The sequence below is a fragment of the Chionomys nivalis genome, unplaced genomic scaffold, assembly GCF_950005125.1.
Source record: "Chionomys nivalis unplaced genomic scaffold, mChiNiv1.1 scaffold_75, whole genome shotgun sequence".
Taxonomy (NCBI): Eukaryota; Metazoa; Chordata; class Mammalia; order Rodentia; family Cricetidae; genus Chionomys; species Chionomys nivalis.
This window is the reverse complement of record NW_026646889.1, coordinates 55,001-72,459: the sequence shown is the minus strand read 5'-3', so window position 1 is coordinate 72,459 and position 17,459 is coordinate 55,001. Positions and strand designations below refer to the sequence as shown.

Here is a 17,459-nt window from a genome sequence, read left to right as displayed (position 1 = left end):
AATGTCAAGAATGGCTTCTCAGGTACAGAGGGGAAGAGGGAGGACTCCCTCTGTCAGGAACTGCTTCTCAGGTACAGAGAGGAAGAGGAAGGACTCCCTCTGTCAGGAAAATTTCTTTTAAGTCTTGTCTTAAACAGAATGGGTTCTCTTGAAACTAGTAAGCTTCTGTAAGAAGTCTGTGAAGCTCTCTGTTGCTGTGAGTTCTAGCACTTAGAGTTAATGAAGTATTGCACCATATGCAGTCCTGCACCCTTCCTCATGTACTGACCTCTTCTCCTTCTTGATGCACTGCAGGTATCCCAGCTCAGCTAAACAAGGCTGCAGAAAACATTGTTGTGGGAGGGAAGGGATTCTTCTTGATAACAGGAAAATAAATTTCCTCTCAGTGGGGTTGAGGAAGTGGCAGAGCCCCTGCTGGGGCGGTGGATTGAGCCAACAGCAGAGGCCATGTGCCTTGGTGAGTAGTGTGCCTTTGCAGATTTGGTTTGGGAGAGGGGACACAAGAGCAGAGACCAAAGCTCTCTGCTCTCCCCTTTTGCCAGGCAAATTTCAGAGGGTTTTGTGGACATGTTTCTTTCCAATGACTGGTTTATTCTTGTCAAGCTGTGTCTGGAATAGATCTGACTTCTGAGACTCTAGGTGAGTCAGAGAGTAAATGTGTGGAGGTGGATGACAAACCAGGGCTTTTCAAAGCTCAGCTGTAACGGGGGAATAGAAGTTTGACTGGCTTTGCCTTTCTCTGACTTTGTTTTGCAGTGCTTGGTACTAAACCTAGGCTTTGTAAATGTTAGATAAGGGGCTGGAGAGATGGCTCAGTGGTTGAGAGCACTGACTGCTCTTCCACAAGTCCTGAGTTCAATTCCCAGCAATCGCATGGTGGCTCACAACCATCTGTAATGAGATCTGGTGCCCTCTTCTGGCCTGCGGGCATACATGCAGATATGTTAGATAAGTGCTCTCCCAATAAACTATATCCCCAGGCCTCCACGGGAACTGTATAAACATATTTTCAATCTGGAGTCTTCGGGCCTGCAAGTGCAGTGGTCTGAGAATAGTGCTTTTAGGCCCATACATTTCAGTGTATAGTCTGTCCTTGTGCGACTGTTGGGGAAGGTGTGACCTTGAGGGAGGTGTGTCACTGGGAGTAAGTAGGCTTTAAGGTTTCAAAAGCCCAAGTCATTCTCATTTACTTCTCTCTGGCTCCTGCTTGTGAACCAAGTTGATACAAGCTTTCAATTACTGCTCCTCTACGTGCCTGCCTGCTGCCATGCTCACCACCATGATGGTCATGGAATCATGAGCCTAGAATTAAATGGTTTCTTTTGTGGGTTTCATTGGTGCCAGTTCCTTATCACATCAATAGAAAAGAAACTAAGGCAGCAGGTGAAGGCACTTACCACCAAGCTTGATTCCTAAAACTTAGAGGTGGAAGGAGAGGACCAACTCCCACAAATTGTCTTCAGACCTCCACACATGCCCCATGACATACATGCACCTATACATATATAAACACAATCATTAAATAAATCAATAAATTTAAGCAAGACATATTTTTAAAATTTTCTTAAGGGACTTTAGGGCATTTGAATGTTGAGAGTAATATTTAAATAATCTTTTGACCTTAGAACAAAACATATGACTACTTACATATGGTACATTTGGATTTCTCAGTAATATCTGTAGTTTTAGCATATGGATCTTTATCTGCTCAGCACATTTATCTCTATTAATGATAAAGTATAGTTTTAAATTCTGCTTATACATTTTTTATAGTTAAATAATATATGGTTGTATTGATCATGTGGTCCAATATGGCATGCATGTGTCCCGCATGGGTGATTAAGTGTGAGTGGTTGTCATATCTCTCGCCTTATACATTTGCCATTTCTATGTTGTCATAGCACCATCAATCCACTCTGTTATTCTGAAATAATCAGTCAGCTGTTGTCATTCTTAATTATCTTATTGTTCTATGTTATATGGGCTCTCCATATGTAGATTTAGGTCCTGGGGGTCTGATTCTTTCTTCTACTTCCATGTGCACCAAAAATTCATGTGATTCACAGATATACATGCAGGCACAACACCCGCGCACATAACAATAAAGTCTTAAGGTAATAGAAACAAAATTATTGTTGGAAATGCTATCCATTTTTAGATACAATATTTCTGATAATGAAATTACTATTCCATTCTTCCCAAATTAGAATAGCAATAAATAAATATTATGACTGTTTTCATGATTCTGATACTATTAATACTTCAAGAAACATAATTTATATATTTTATAGTATTTATTTTGAATGAATGCTTAATATAATTATTAACTGAAAAATGTAGGAACCTTTCATAAGGGATTAAGTTGTACCCAAGTTAGTTCACATGAATTTTAAGTATACCACAAGAACATAAATGATAATTTTCCTGAACCAAGTTTATTTTCCTAGAATATAAATAATTATAGTCTTTAGCTAACTTTACTGCCCAGGATCAACTATATGATAGACAATCCACACCATGTAGATACTTTTCTTCTTTATTTTTTTCTTTTATTCTTCTTTTATTTCCTCCTTGACCCATCCAGCAGGTCCAGTTATTCGGGATCTGAAGAGGTTCTACCTGTATGAATCATGGGCAAGAGAGATTAGAAAGAGACCAAGCAAAATTCGCTTGTCAAGGTCTCCATTTCTTATGGTAATGGTTGTGGCTTATATAGCCCTTGAATGAGGAACTTGGCTTGGGGTGGGGGGTAGGGGGTAGCAACGGTCACCAGTCAGCACACCTGGTGTAAGCTGAAACATTCTTTTTGTGGTTCCCTTAACAAACAGTTCTCAAGATAGTTGGGATGTGGGGCAGGTTCCGTTAATAAGCAGTTCTCAAGATAGTTGGGATGTGGGGCTCTCTGCAAACATCCTTAGGACAATGGTCCCTGCTATCATCTTTAGGACAATGGTCCCTGACCCCCCCCTTGGTTTTTTAAGACAAGGTTTCTCTGTAGCTTTGGAGCCTGTCCTGGAACTAGCTCTTGTAGACCAGGCTGGTCTCAAACTCAGAGAGATCCACCTGCCTCTGCCTCCTGAGTGCTGAGATTAAAGATGTGTGTCACTACCACCCAACTCAAAAAGGTGATTTTCAATTTGCATCATGGCTGAATAATTACAATATGACTTTTAAATATTCTCTATCAGAGTTACTTTAAAACAAACTTACCAGTCAATAAAATGTTATTACCTGTTAAGTAAACATGCTATTTCAAAGATGCTGAAGTGTGAAGTAAAATCATGAGAACTAAATGGGAAAAATAGTGGTGACAAAACAATTTTATTAAGTAAATGAGGATGTTGATTTATTAGTGTAATGAAAGGCTCAGTTATAAAAATGAACATTTCTGTCATAAAATATGAATGCTTTATTGACTTTTCTATTGCCATAACAAAACATCATGACCAAGGCAACATATATAAGAAACTTTTATAATTTAGGGCTCACAGTTCCAGAGGGTTAGAGTCTATGACTGTTGTAGAAAGGAGAATGATGTCATGAAGACAGGCATGATGTTAAAGCAGTAACTAAGATCTTACATCTTCAGACACAAGCTTAAAGCAGAGACAGAGTGTAAGCTGACTAGAAATGGTAAGGGACTTTAAAATTTCAAAGCCTACCCCCTATTGACACACTTCCTCTTAACAAGACCATGCCTTCTCATTCTTCCCAAACATGTTCACCATCTGAACACCAATCATTGAAATATCTGAGCCAATGGGGACCTGTTCTCATCCAAATAATACAACGAATATTATTAATGTATTTAATTGCAGATCTTGCTTAATAGAAAAAGTGAGAAGCAAGAAAATGATTATTGGGGGGCTGGAGAGATTAGTTGGATCAGCAGATAAGACTGATCTTACAGAGATCCTGAGTTCAATTCTCAGCAATCACATGGTGGTTCACAACCCTCTGTAATGAGATCTGATGCTCTTTTCTGGCAAGCAGTCATAACTAAAAAAAAAATACAGGGGCTGGAGAGATGGCTAATGGGTAAGAGCATTGCCTGCTTTTCCAAAGGTCCTGAGTTCAATTCCCAGCCACCACATGGTGTCATAACCATCTGTAATGAGGTCTGGTGCCCTCTTCTGGCCTGCAGACATACAGACTATTGTATACATAATAAATAAATAAATATTTAAAAAGTACATAAATAAAAAATTCTTAAAGAAAATGATGGCACTTTGAATGGAAAATGAAGACTGACTTAAGAGGCTGGGAGAGGCAATAGCATGAAGTCCCCTCCTGGGACTGGCCTCAGGTCACCAGGTCAATGAGAAACCACATGTGGAACTTTTGCAAACTCATTCTGGTGCCCACAAAAGTGGTGGCATGTTGGAGGCTTGCCACAGCACCTCTCTCCCCCAGAGACAGAGTACTCCTCAAACATTTAGTTCCCAGTTCTCTTGAACCTCAATGAACAGCACCTCACACAGTGAGGGGTCAACACTTCGACTGCCAAGATTCTGGGACACCATATGACTACCATTTCTCCAGTCTCAAGTGGACACATATTCAGAATACTTGGTCTCTCCAGCAGTTAGTTCTTACCACCCTCCAGTTCTCCAAGATGCCACAATGAAGCGCCTATCTGCTCTTCTTCCTGGCACACTCATCTTTGTCAGTACAACAAAACAGATGATAACAGATGAAACAGATGTTTCTCCTAGCAACCTGCCTTCTCATTTCCCTCAAGGAACAAATGCCTAAGGTCTCCAGAATGGCAGTTAACAGCATATCTCTCCAGCCACAGGTCCCATTGAGGGTGAGTCCACCAACTCCCAGCTCTCCCCTCCCACACATCACCCATGCCTTCAGGAAGCAGCCAGATATGAACCAGGCGTGAGTCTGGGATGTTTGGGTGAAAGCTTCGCCTCAGTCCCTGGTATCCATATACCACAAGAGTCTGGGATGTTTGGTGGAAATTTCATTCCAAGCACCTGGCATCCATATACCAAAAGAGTCTGGGATGTTTGGGTGGAAGTTTCATCCCCAACCCCCTCCCCTGGGAGTTTCCTCAGTCCAGACTCCACCTCTGAGAAAGCCCCTCCCCAGAGATGCTCAAGACCACTCCCACAGGGTATGTAAATTGTACCTCAGAAAACAAGCACATGGTTTTCTGTTCTTTATGCACTTAGGAAAATAATAAAGAGATGAGTACTTATTGCTCCTTTTTTTTTTAGATTGTTTATTTTCTTGAAGAGGTGAAATGTTGTTTTGTCATTGAAAGAAGGGGTGCATTCTCTGATCTGCTGTGGACTTTATTGTCCAGGAACAGTGTATAATTTAAGGCAAAAATTTAAAAATGCATGTTTTATGAAAAGCTATTTTCATGAGATGATGTTGAATAAAATAAGTTTGAAAAAAACTCCATATGTTGTCCATTTCCTTTTTAGATTTATTTATTTATTATGTATGCAGTGTTCTGCTGGCATATATACCTGCTTACCAGAAGAGAGCACCAAATCTCATTTCAGATGGTTGTGAGCCACCATGTGGTTGCTGGGAATTGAACTCAGGACCTTTGGAAGAGTAGGCAATGCTCTTAACCACTGAGCCATCTTTCCAGCCCTGTTCTCCATTTCTTGAGCATTGATATTGTTTGTTATTCTTCCTCCATTGTGTGTATACATGCAGTGTTCATGTGCCCATGTGTTAATGACATCAGCTAACATTTCTTGATGCTCTAAGGGACATTGCAGGTAATCCTGGGCTGAGAAATGCAGGAAAAGTATAAGTGGCTGCATTTCCTAGTGGAAGATTAGACAGTCTATATTTAAGAAATTTACAAGTTAATATTGTCCATTTTGATAATGTCTGAGATGACAAAAATTATTATTAAAAATTTATTTTTTATGTTAGCAGAAACAACAAAAGTAAATAATCCAAAAATTGGGTACTTTGCTTGTTCCTTTAAATTATAAATCATACTTTGTTTAAAGACATATATATATATGTATATATATATGACTCATGGGGAGATTAATTGGGATATATAGAAAGAACTCAAGAAATTGGTTATTAAAAGAACAAATAATCCAATAAAAATGGGGTGCAGACCTAAACAGAGAACTCCCAACAGATGAATCTAAAATTACTGAAAGACACTTAAGGAAATGCTCAACATTCTTAGCCATCAGAGAAATACAAATCAAACCACTCTGAGAATGGCCAAAATTAAAAACATGGATAACACCTCATGCCTGAGGGGATGTGGGATAAAGGGAAAAGTCCTCCATTGCTGGTGGAAGTGCAAGCTGGTACAGCCGCTTTGGATATCAGTTTGGCAATTTTTATTTGTTTGCTTTTGGTTTTTGTTTTTTGAGACAGAGTTTCTCTGTAGCTTTGGAGCCTGTCCTGGAACTAGCTCTTGTACACCATGCTGGCCCTGAAATCACAGAGATACGTGTGCCTCTGCTCCCCAGGGTTGGGATTAAAGGTGTGCGCGACCACCACCACCCATCATTATGGCAATATTCTTAGAAAATTAGGAAACGGGCTGGAGAGATGGTTCAGAGTTTAAGAGCAGTGATTGCTCTTCCAAAGGTCCTGAATTAAATTCCAGAACCCACATGGTAGCACACAAGCACCATTAATGAGATCTGGCGCCCTCTTCTGGCCTGCAGGGACATATACAAGATACAGGCAGAACAGTTTATACATAATAAATAACTCCTTAAAAATTAGGAAAACAACCTTACCTCAAGACCCAACAATACCCTTTTTGAGTCTATACCCAAAAGATGATCAATCCCACCTGGTCCCACCCAAAGGATGCTCAAGGCCAGCCTGATCTACAGAGTAAGTTCCAGGACTGCCAGGACTGTTTCTCAGAGAAACCCTGTCTTACAAAATGTAAAAAGAAAATCAAGTAAGATGAAGCAGAAGCCAAAAAAAAAAAAAAAAAAAAACAAAAAACAAAAAAACCAAGAAAAAAAGCACATACATGAAGGCCGGGCGGTGGTGGCGTACGCCTTTAATCCCAGCACTCAGGAGGCAGAGGCAGGCGTATCTCTGAGAGTTTGAGGCCCGCCTGGTCTACAAAGCTAGTTCTGGGACAGAACAAAAGCTACAGAGAAACCCTGTCTCGAAAAACCAAAAAAACAAAACAAAACAAAAAAAAAAAAAAAAAAAGAAAAAGCAAAAAAGAGCCGGGCGGTGGTGGCGCACTCCTTTAATCCCAGCACTTGGGAAGCAGAGGCAGGCGGATCTCTGTGAGTTCGAGACCAGCCTGGTCTACAAGAGTTAGTTCCAGGACAGGCTCCAAAGCTACAGAGAAACCCTGTCTCGAAAAACCAAAAAAAAAAAAAAAAGAAAGAAAGAAAAAGAAAAAAAGAAAAAAGCACATGAAATACCCATAGATAAAATGGCATACTTTTATAAGTCCCATAAAGTGTACATCAGAGACCATAATACATACACAAAACATTTGAGAGAAAAAGAAAAAAGAAAAAATGCCCAGACAAATCATTATGAGACAAGCAACCTGCAAAATGCCATTGAGTTCTTTTTGAGTTGGTCATCTATTGCTGGGCATGGGGTGTCTCCTTCACACTGGTTGTTATACCCAGTGGTGATACTCTGCAGAAAAAAACCTAGTGTTTACTTTGCGAATAGTGTGGTGGTTTGAAAGAAACATCCCCTGTCTTAGGATTTCTATTGCTATGAAGAGACACCATGACCGTGCCAACTTTTTTACAGGAAAACATTTATTTATTTGAATATTTTCAAATGTTTAGTTCATTATCACGGCAGAAGCATGTTGGCATACAGACACACATGGTGCTGGCTACAATTTGATTAGAAGGCAGCAGGAAGTGGATGGACATGAGGCTGTGTCTTGACCACACTTCCTCCAACAAGGCCAATCTAATGCCTTAATCAGGGTTCTGTTGCTGTGAAGAGACAACATGAGGCTTGTCCTGGATATTAATGGTCACTCTAGTGGAGAAAAGTGGTTATTTCTCTCCCAGCAGTTATAAGTGACAATTCAGTTTTTAACCTTTATAGTAGTGTCTAAAAAGTGCTTTTATTTATTAAATCATTTATTAATTTTTAAAATTATAAGAAATTAAAATATCAGATAAAGCAACAGTTACAACATCAAAGTTGACAAAACAAACCAGCAGTAGGTAAAGATCCCAAGAGAAGGCACAAGGACCAGAGCCACACTCATTGACACACTCTGAAATCCCATGAGCTTTGCTCATGCTTATTTATAGGACTTAGTTATCTTGGTGTTCACCATTCCCTCAGTATCATAAACTATTTTCCAAGTCTTCTTTCATGGGGTTTCCTGATCTCTAAGTTCTTGGATTTCATGGAGATATCCTCTCACTCTCTGTGTAATTCCTGGCTGTGCATCTGTGTTTGTTCCCATCTGCTGCAGGATGAATGAAGCCTCTCTGATGATGGCTGAATGAGGAATTCATAGATGAGTATACAATATCATTAGATTCACTTTATCAATATGTTTCTTTTTTCCCTTTATACCAGCATTAACTCATTTTCCAATAAGTTCATAGACTGTTGGTTGATGGAGGGGAAGTATATGATCAATTGTGTTGTGGCTCCCTCTTCTGGCCAAAGGCTGTTATGTGCTTGTCCTGTGAAAATGATGTTCATACCAGGTACGGTGTAAGATACCACCTGTGGTAGGAAAAATTTGGTGCACCTGAGCAGTGTCTTCTCCCACATTTGCCTTGGCCCACAAGAAAGCAAGTTTCCTCTCACAAAAAGAAACCCAACCTTAACCCTAAAAGAAAGGCACATTTGTTCTCCATTGAGGCTCACCCCTCTACCTGGCAAAAATCCAAAGGTCTTTCAGATCATTGAAAAATCTAGGAAACCAGGTGGCTGAATATCATTAGACAGCTCAGGCCAGGGTCTTCTGTCTAGTCCAGTGTGACACTGTTCTCCAAATTTGTGTTAGAAATGTAGTCATTAACCTGAATCCCACGATCAATGGTATATGTTATACTGAGTAAATAGGATCGTGATTGTTTGTGATTGTAGGACAGACATCAAAGAGAAACTGGCTGCCGTGGTGGTGCCCACTATTAGTTGGAGAACTTGAGGAGGAGGATAGAGGCAGGCAGGTATCAGGGAGTAGGACATCCTGGCCCACATAAATAGCTCTAGGCTAAATACATATGAAAGAAATCTGTTCCAAAATACATTTTTCAGTAATTGACACCCAAGATGAACATGTCATTGCATATATTATACTGTGTGTCCCTTTTGCCTGCAGAGTGAGAAATCAAACTTTATCATGCTAAGAGAATGGTTATGACAAACTCAGAAATCTGAGCAACCAGGAAGATAAGAACAAAAGGGGCTGGAGAGATGACTCAGAGGTTAAGGGGACTGGCTGCTCTTCCAGAGCTCCTGAGTTCAATTCCCAGCAACCTCATGGTGGCTCACTGCCATCTGTAAATGCGATCTGGTGCCCCCTTCTGGCTAGCAAGCATACAAACAGAACACTGTATACATAATAAATAAATAAATCTTTAAAAAAAAGAACAAAAAGGACTGAAACATTAAGATAAAAGAATAGGTAGGTTAGGCACATGGCTTAAATCCTAATACTCGGGACAAGCAGGTGGTTCTCTGTGACTTCAAGGAAGTTTGGTCTACAAAGTGAGTTTCTGAACAGCCAGGACTGTTACACAGACAAATCCTGTCTCAAAAAAAAAATGTAACTAGGGCTGCAGGATGGCTCAGGGCTCAAGGACATTTGACTGCTCCTCCTAAGGACCTGGTTCAATTCCTAGCACCCAAAAGGCAGTTCACAATTGTTTATAATTCCATTTCCAGGGGACCAGACACCCCTGGGAAAACACTATAGCACATTTTTTTTTAAAGATTTATTTATTATATATACAACATTCTGCCTCGATGCATTCCCGCACACCAGAGGAGGGCACCAGATTTCAGTACAGATGGTTGGGAGCCACCATGTGGTTGCTGGGAATTGAACTCAGGACCTCTGGAAGAGCAGTCAGTGCTCTTAACCTCTGAGCCATCTCTCCAGCCCTATAGCACATTTTTAAAAAAATATATGATATTTTGGAAGCCAAAGTAGCTAATCTCATACTATTACTAAGCAAAAACAGAACCAAAACCAAAACAAACTCCCAGTTAGGGCTGGAGAGATGGCTCCACAATTAAAAGAATTTACTGTTTTTCAATAGGACCCGGGTTTATCTCCCAGTACTCACATGGCAGCTCACAATTGTCTCCAAGTCCAGTCCAGGGGAATCCAACATCCAACACTCTTATAGACATACGTGCAGGCTAAACACCAATGTACATGAAACTATAAATTTCATTAAAAAGAAAATATTAGGGTAGAAAATCTCCATTTACTTTGTTTAGATCTATAACTAAGTTACAGAGCTAGATATCCTTAAAAGTAGATTTGAAAAATTAATATTTAAGCTCAAAATAAGAAGTGTATAGGTACACTTTACTCCTATGTAAAACTGAAAAAAAGATACTGGATGATGGTAGCAAGACACCTTTAATCCCAGCACTAAGGAGGCAGAGACAGGCAGGTTTCTGTTACCCTAAGACCAGCCTGGCCTACATAGAGCTAGGTACAAGACAAGCCCCAAAGACACAATCACAAAACACAAAAATAAAACAAAAAAAAAATAAAAGAAAACCTAGCTGTTTAGTAACTTGCTGGTCTCTGAATATCCATGCAGAAGGAGTTCTCTTACGGTTATGGTGAGCACCTTTGCCTACCATTTCCCATCAAGCAATTCTTTTCATGCAAATTAGGCTATTGCCGATAATTCTGATTGGCTGCATGCTCTGACAATTTTTGTGGCCCTGGTTGAGTAAATAGAAATTCTGCGTTTTCTGCCCAGAATGCTTCTAATAACTTGGTTGAAGCTTGGATATGTACCTTATGTGCTTTCTCCCTCCACCATCACTTTATTATTTTATGTCTATAAATGTTTTGACTTATTTTTTTTGTCAGTGGGTGAACCACATGCTTGCCCAGGCTTGGCTTGAACTCACAGAGATTCACCTGTCGGTGCCTCCCAAGTGCAGGGATAAAAGGCGTGAGCAACCACCACTGGCTTTGCTTTTCTTTCTTTCTTTTTTTTTTTAAGATTCTGTTTATGTATCACCAAGTCCAGCCCAGAAGCATTTTTATCCTTTGAGACAGTGTTTCTCTGTGGAACAGCTGTATTGAAACTAGCTCTGTAAACCATGCTGGCCTCAAATTCATAGAGATCCACCTGCTTCTGCTTTCCAAATGCTAGGATTAAAGGCATGCACAACCATTGCTCAGAAACACAGGGGATTCTAGGACTCATTAAATACACCAGGCCGAATTTCAAATCAAAGATCTGCCTTCCTCGGCCTCCTCAGTGTTTGGATTAAGGCATAGCTACCACACCCATCCCAGGAAATATTTTTAAAGGAATGTGAGTAAACTCCTGAAAACCCCTCCCACCTGTGTGACTAAGCAATCACAGTGAGATTTGCTTTGTCTTTCAACGTTATCAACAGATGTTATCAAAGTACTTAACATTTGACCAGTAAGTCCACCAGCACATGATTCTACCCAGCACTTTCCTATCAACTGAAGCCTGCTGAAAGGAGTGTGCAGTCCCTCAGGTGTGGTCCCTCAGGGAGCATATGCCAATCTTCAGGTAAGATACATGCCTATATTGATTGCTGTAACAGCTCATTATAAAATTTCTGAGGCAGGTGAGGTGGCTGCCTGATGACCTAATTTGATCATTTATTTGTGTATTAGTATTTTTGCCTGCCTGTCTGAGAAATTCTAAGAGTGTCTGGAAGTAGTTTCCGGTGCCATTGTTTTCAAGGGAAACTTCCCAGTTTCTCTTCTTTCTAGTTCCGTGTCTTTCAAGATTATTCGATTTTACATGGTTTTTAAACTGGAGTTCATTTTATCTGCTAGACACCAAATCCTGTGGAATGTGTGTGTGTGTGTGTTAGTTTAGGTGTCTTTCCAGTCATCGTTGGTGTAATTAACATGCATCTGTATATTCAGTGCTCTGATCCTTTCAAATGTTTGTGAAGGGAGCCATAGCCTAGACCCTCTGAGGGCACTTGGCTTGAGTGTGATACACACACAGACTTACTATTAAGGAAAGTTCAAGATCAAGATCCTTTCCTAACTCTGTGACCTTGCAACAGAGAAGTTTCAAAGTGTGTGAAGGGTGTGCCTACGGCTCCACTGGCTTTCCTTGATGTACACATCTGTTGCCTTTCCTGTAAACATCGTTGTTGGAGTTGAGAAATTGTTGATCTGAACTCAGGCAATTTCATGTAATAGCCCTGGCTCTCCTGGAACTCACTTTTATAGACCAGGCTGTCCCTTTGGTGACATTCTGTGGGTGTGTGTGTTTTTCTTCTTCCTCTTATTTTCTATCTGCAGTCAATATTGGTGTAAGGACTGTGCACCTGTATATTCACTGCTCTGATCCTTGCCTCCTTCCTTCCTTCCTCCCTCCCTCCCTCCCTCCCTCCCTCCCTCCCTCCCTCCCTCTCACCATGGCCTAATTGTGGCAGAAGCCCCTGGCCCCCCACCTAGTCCTGTCACCGATGAACGGTCAGACACGCTCTTTGTTTCCCGTGAGCGATTGATTCGCCTGTTTTCCCAGCTGCCTGTGGTCTCGGTCGTACTTTCGTTTTCGTCGCCCCGAATGTCCGGGCCGGCCCGCGTTCACCGTGTTCGGGGGTGGGGTGGGGGAACCGACAGGGGGGTTCCCTGTCCTGTTGTGGGCCCGTGTCGCCTCCGGGCGTGAGCGTGGGAGGACGCTGTAACGCCAGAGAAGGTGAAGACGCCGCGGCCGAGCGAGCGAGCGATGTATGTCGGTCGGTTGTCGGGCGCCACCTAGCGGTGGCCTTTTTTGTGCAACGCTCCTGGTCCTCGGTCGTTGACGAGGACGGGGCGAAATGGCTTTTGTGAGGCGGAAAGAGTGAAGAGAGTCCCGGCCCGGCAGGCGGGTGTGTCCCGGAGTTGGTGTCGTGCTTGGGAACGGTCTCTGTGTAGGAGGTTGTGCCGGAAGAGTCACCCATGGGTGCGCTGGGGCTGGAACCGAGTGAAAGGAACAGATGGGAAGGGTGCTGGGAGACTTGAGCGGGTCGACCAGAAGGCATAAGTCGTTGGCGTACCCCCGCTAGGTGTCGAGTCTACCCGGGCCCAGGATCGGTGAAGTACCCCGGCTTTAAAAGTTGTTTTTCCCTTGCCTTTTAAACTCTCTTCGAAGAGCCCTGGGACCCGGCGACCCTCGGCCGAGAGGAGGCGTTGGTTGATCCCGGCTTCCCCGCTGCCCTGTCACGGACTCGTTGGGGTCTCGGACTTTTTTTTTTTTTTCTTTCCCCCTCTTGCCAGAACCCTCGGTCCTCAGCGGCGGACCTTGCCATCCTGAGGCCGAGAGGAGGCTGTAGTCCCGGCTTTCTCGCTTCCCTGGTTCGGACTCTCGGAGCTTTTTATGAATTTTTTTTTCTTTCCTCTTGCCAGAACCCTCGGTCCTCAGCGGCGGACCTTGCCATCCTGAGGCCGAGAGGAGGCTGTAGTCCCGGCTTTCTCGCTTCCCTGGTTCGGACTCTCGGAGCTTTTTATGAATTTTTTTTTTTTTTCCTCTTGCCAGAACCCTCGGTCCTCAGCGGCGGGCCTTGCCATTCTGAGGCCGAGAGGAGGTGGTGGTCCCCGGCTTCCCTGTTCACTGGTCCCCGGTTTCTTGGACTCGAGATTTTATTTTTTTTTTTCCCCAAGTTTTTCTTCTTGCCCGTCTCCATCCCTAGCGGCTGGTCGCAGGGTCTTCGGCCGGGAGGAGGCTGGGCGCCCGGCTTTCTGGCATGTCCACCTCGCTCTCTCGGTCCTGTCATGGTTATGAGGTCGACCAGTTGTTCCTTTGAGGGTCGGTTCTCTTGTTTATGGGGACATTTTTGGGACATTTCACCCAGCCTCACTTTCAGGAGTTCTGTGTGGTCTGTGAATGACTCCCCGGACCTGTTGTCATTCTTCTAATGGTTACTATCTGTCCTTATTGTACCTGCAGATAGGTGCTGACACGCTGTCCTTTAATTGGGTGACATTAAAGGACGCTAGGTGGCGGTCTCTCTTCTGAGCCTCGCTCTCGCTGGGTGCTTTTTCTCCCGCCTAGCCCAGCCTGCTGTCCCCGGGTTTCTCGCTGCCTTTTGGGACTGGGCCCGTGCGTGCTTTCCCGAGTGGCTTTCTGAGGTGACTGGCTTCCTTGCTTTTTTTTTGCCCGTGGTGAAGCGTGTCAGGCGTCCCCGCTTTGTGGTCTGTCGCCCGTGCTGTTTGGATGGTGGGAACTGTCTCTCGATGCTTCTCCCTTACCGTCCCGTTGCTTGCTTTTTTTTTTTTTTTTTTTTTGGGATCAGATCGTGGAGCTCCCGAGTCTCCATGGACTGGGTGGGTCCCCCCCCGGTCCTCTGCTTCCCCAGTGCCTCCCGAGCGCACTGTTTTTTCCCCCTCCCTCGTTGTGGAGCTCCCGAGCCTCCATGAGTCCTTGCGGGGGGGGAGGGTTACTCAGTCTGACCCTTCTGCTGCCTTATGTGCCTCCCGAGTGCACATTTTTTTTTTGGATTTCCCCGTGGACCCCACCGCTGTTTTTTTTTTGGTTGTGGAGGTGTGAAGGGTTTTCCTTTTTTTTTTTCAATTTTTTTTTTCAATTTTTTTTTTTTTTTTTTTTTTTTGGTGGCATGTGTTGATGCTCTGTCGCTCGTTTCTTCCCGGTTCTGCTTTGTCGATCGATGTGGTGCCCCCGCTCTGTGTTCATTCGGGCCGGAGGCCTAAGCCGCGCCAGGCGAGGGACGGACATTCATGGCGAATGGCGGCCGCTCTTCTCGTTCTGCCAGCGGGCCCCTCGTCTCTCCTCCCCACCTTTTACCGGTGGTGTGTGGAAGGCAGGGGTGCGGTTATCCGGCCTGAGCCCTGTGAAAGCCCCTCCGCACTGCTCGCTGTGGTTCGTGGGGGTTCCTGTGAGGCGCGCCGGGGGCTCTGTTCCCCCCGTCGCGCGTTTCACTCTGCCCACCGTGTGTGGTCTGTTTAGCCCTCCTCCCTCCGAGCCGGGGGAGGGTCGGCTGATGTGCCGCGTCACGTGTGTCCCTCCCGAGCGGGCTCGCGTGCACGCGTCTTGCTTGCCATCCTCGTTGGTGCTCCTGGAGCGTTCCAGGCCGATCTTCAGAGGTGCCCGGTTCTGAGCGGCGGCGGCGTTTCCCGGTTCTCTGACGTGTGCCTTCTGTGCGCGGTCCGGCCTTTAGCGGTGTTCCTCTGCGAGGTGTGCTCTCGTTGGGTTAAGATGACCCCGATGATGAAGGGGGTCGAGGCGAAGCGGTAAGAGGCTCTCTGAGGTTCCCCTCCGTGAGCGGAGGACGTCGGGCGAGCGGCCCACCGTGCGCTGCCTTCTCCCGTAGGCTGTGAGCGCTGTGTGGTGTTGAGCGGTCGCGGCCGGCCTTTTTCTTCTCACCGTTAAAGGTGGGTGGTCTGTCGATTGACAAGAATGCCTCCCCGCCTGGTGTTAGACCCGGTGGGTGTTCCTGGAGAGGCAGGCCTGGCTCTCGGGGGACCGCTTTGTGCATTGTTTTCTCTCGGTCCGGTCCCCTGTGTCCGCGAACGCTCAAGAACGCGCCCCGGAAAGGAAGTAAAAGCCTTGCCGATACCGCAGGCCCCCCCGCCTCGCTGCGCTCGAGATCATCGAGCGGTGTGTGTGTCGCTCCCCCGGCTCTTGCGCTGCCGCGGCCGGAGGCTCGTCGGGCCGGGTCCGTCCCGCCCGCCCTCAGTGAGAAAAAAGTGCCTTCTCTAGCGATCCGATGAGCGGGGGCGTGCTTGGGGTCTCCCGTCGGCCCGCCTGGTCGCCCCAGCACGCCCTGACCTCCCGATGCGCGTAGCTTCGGCCGGGTGCCCCTCGCCGCATCCCGTCTTTGGGGGGGGAAACCCGAGCGTTTGTGTCGCCCACTGCGGCCCGCGCCTCCTCGCTCCGAGTCCGGGGAGGAACCACGCGGGACAAGAGAGCGTGTCGTGACGCCGGCGTGTCGTGCCGGAGCCCGGGACGTGTTACCCGTGGCGGGGAACGAAGGGGCCGCGTGTGCGCGCGCCCGAGTGCCGCGGGACCCCGATCTCCCCGCTCCCCCGAGGGTGCGTACGCGCCTCGGTCGGGGCGCGGAGCCGAGCAGGGAAGAGCGGGGCTGGGTGGCGGTGGGCTCCCGGGTCCCACCCGTCCGCCGTCCGTGCCCGCCGCGAGCGGTCCCTCCCGCGCTTCCCCGTCTTTGCCGTTCCCGCGGACCGCGGCCTCGCTGCGCGCGTCGCGTGCGTGCGTCGCTCGTGTTGTGTGCCGTGTGGGAGTCGCCTCGCTCCCACCTCCCCGGCAGCGTTCCCACGGTTGGGGAGCAGCGGTCGACCCGTCCCTCCTCGGGGCCGGGGATCCGGTTCTGGCTTTGCGGGGTCGTGACCTCTCTCTCGGGTGCGGCCTTTGGAGAACGGCGGTCGGTCGTCTCCCGGCGCGTCGCCGGACGCGTCGGGGCCCGTCGCCGCCGGAGGGTCCTTCGGCGGCGGCGGGCGCGTCTGTCTCGGCGGTGGGTCCGTGCGAGAGGGTGCGAGAGAGGCGGGCTTCGCGCGTTTCGGGAACCTCGCGAGGGAAGGAGGCTTAGCGGACGTCCGTCGTCTGCGGCGTGGCGGTGGGTCCGCCGGCCGAGGTGCGTCTGGGGACTCTTCCGGCCCCGTCGTCGTCGTCCTACGGGAAGGCGCGTCTCGTGTGGGGAACCGCCACCGCACCGGGTTGGGTGCCTGGCGGTGAGATACCCCCCACTTGCGTGCTCTTTTTTCCCTCCGGTGCGGCGACGGTGGGGGCTCCGGTCGATGACTCTCCCCGTCCCCGAGGTCCGGCCCGTCCGTGCGTCGTGGGCCGCGGCGTCCCCCCTCCCGTCCCTCGAGGGGAAGACCGTCCGCGTGTCGTCGCCTCTCTCCCCCTCCCGCCTCTCCCGCCGCGTTTCCGAGCACGCGCGCGGCCCGGCTTTTCGCGGCGTCCCGGTCCCCTCCGCCTCCGCCTCTCGTCCGGGGGCGGCCCGCCGCCCGTCTCTCCCGCCAAGCCCGTTGGCGCGGTGTGTCGTCTCCCGCTCTGCCGGTTCCCGGTCTTCCGACCCCGCCCGGAGCGGGTCCGGGATCATCCCGCTCTCCCCGGCGTTGCGCCTCGCTGCCGCGTGTGTGGGGGGGCCCGCCGCGGCCCCGCACCCGCTCTCGAGCGCCCGCCCGCGGCCGCCGGCTTGGAACCGCGGCGTGGTCAGTAGGCGCGGTGCGTCGCGCGGGAGCGCGTCCGTCTCGCGGCGGCTCGGCGTTTCCCGACGGGTGGCCTCTCTCGGTTCCGGCCACCCGCCGCCCTCCTCCCGCTCGTTCTTCTCCC

General features: G+C 47.2%; 1 long non-coding RNA gene across 1 annotated transcript; it reads right to left on the bottom strand.

Moving 5' to 3' along the window:
- Window positions 1-7,738: 7,738 nt before the first annotated feature.
- Window positions 7,739-12,789, bottom strand: LOC130869088 (uncharacterized). The gene is made up of 3 exons (XR_009056619.1): window positions 12,715-12,789; window positions 10,266-10,363; window positions 7,739-7,940 (listed from the first exon to the last, which is right to left on the bottom strand). It is a non-coding gene; the product is annotated as an uncharacterized LOC130869088 (long non-coding RNA).
- Between the last annotated feature and the right edge of the window lie 4,670 nt (window positions 12,790-17,459).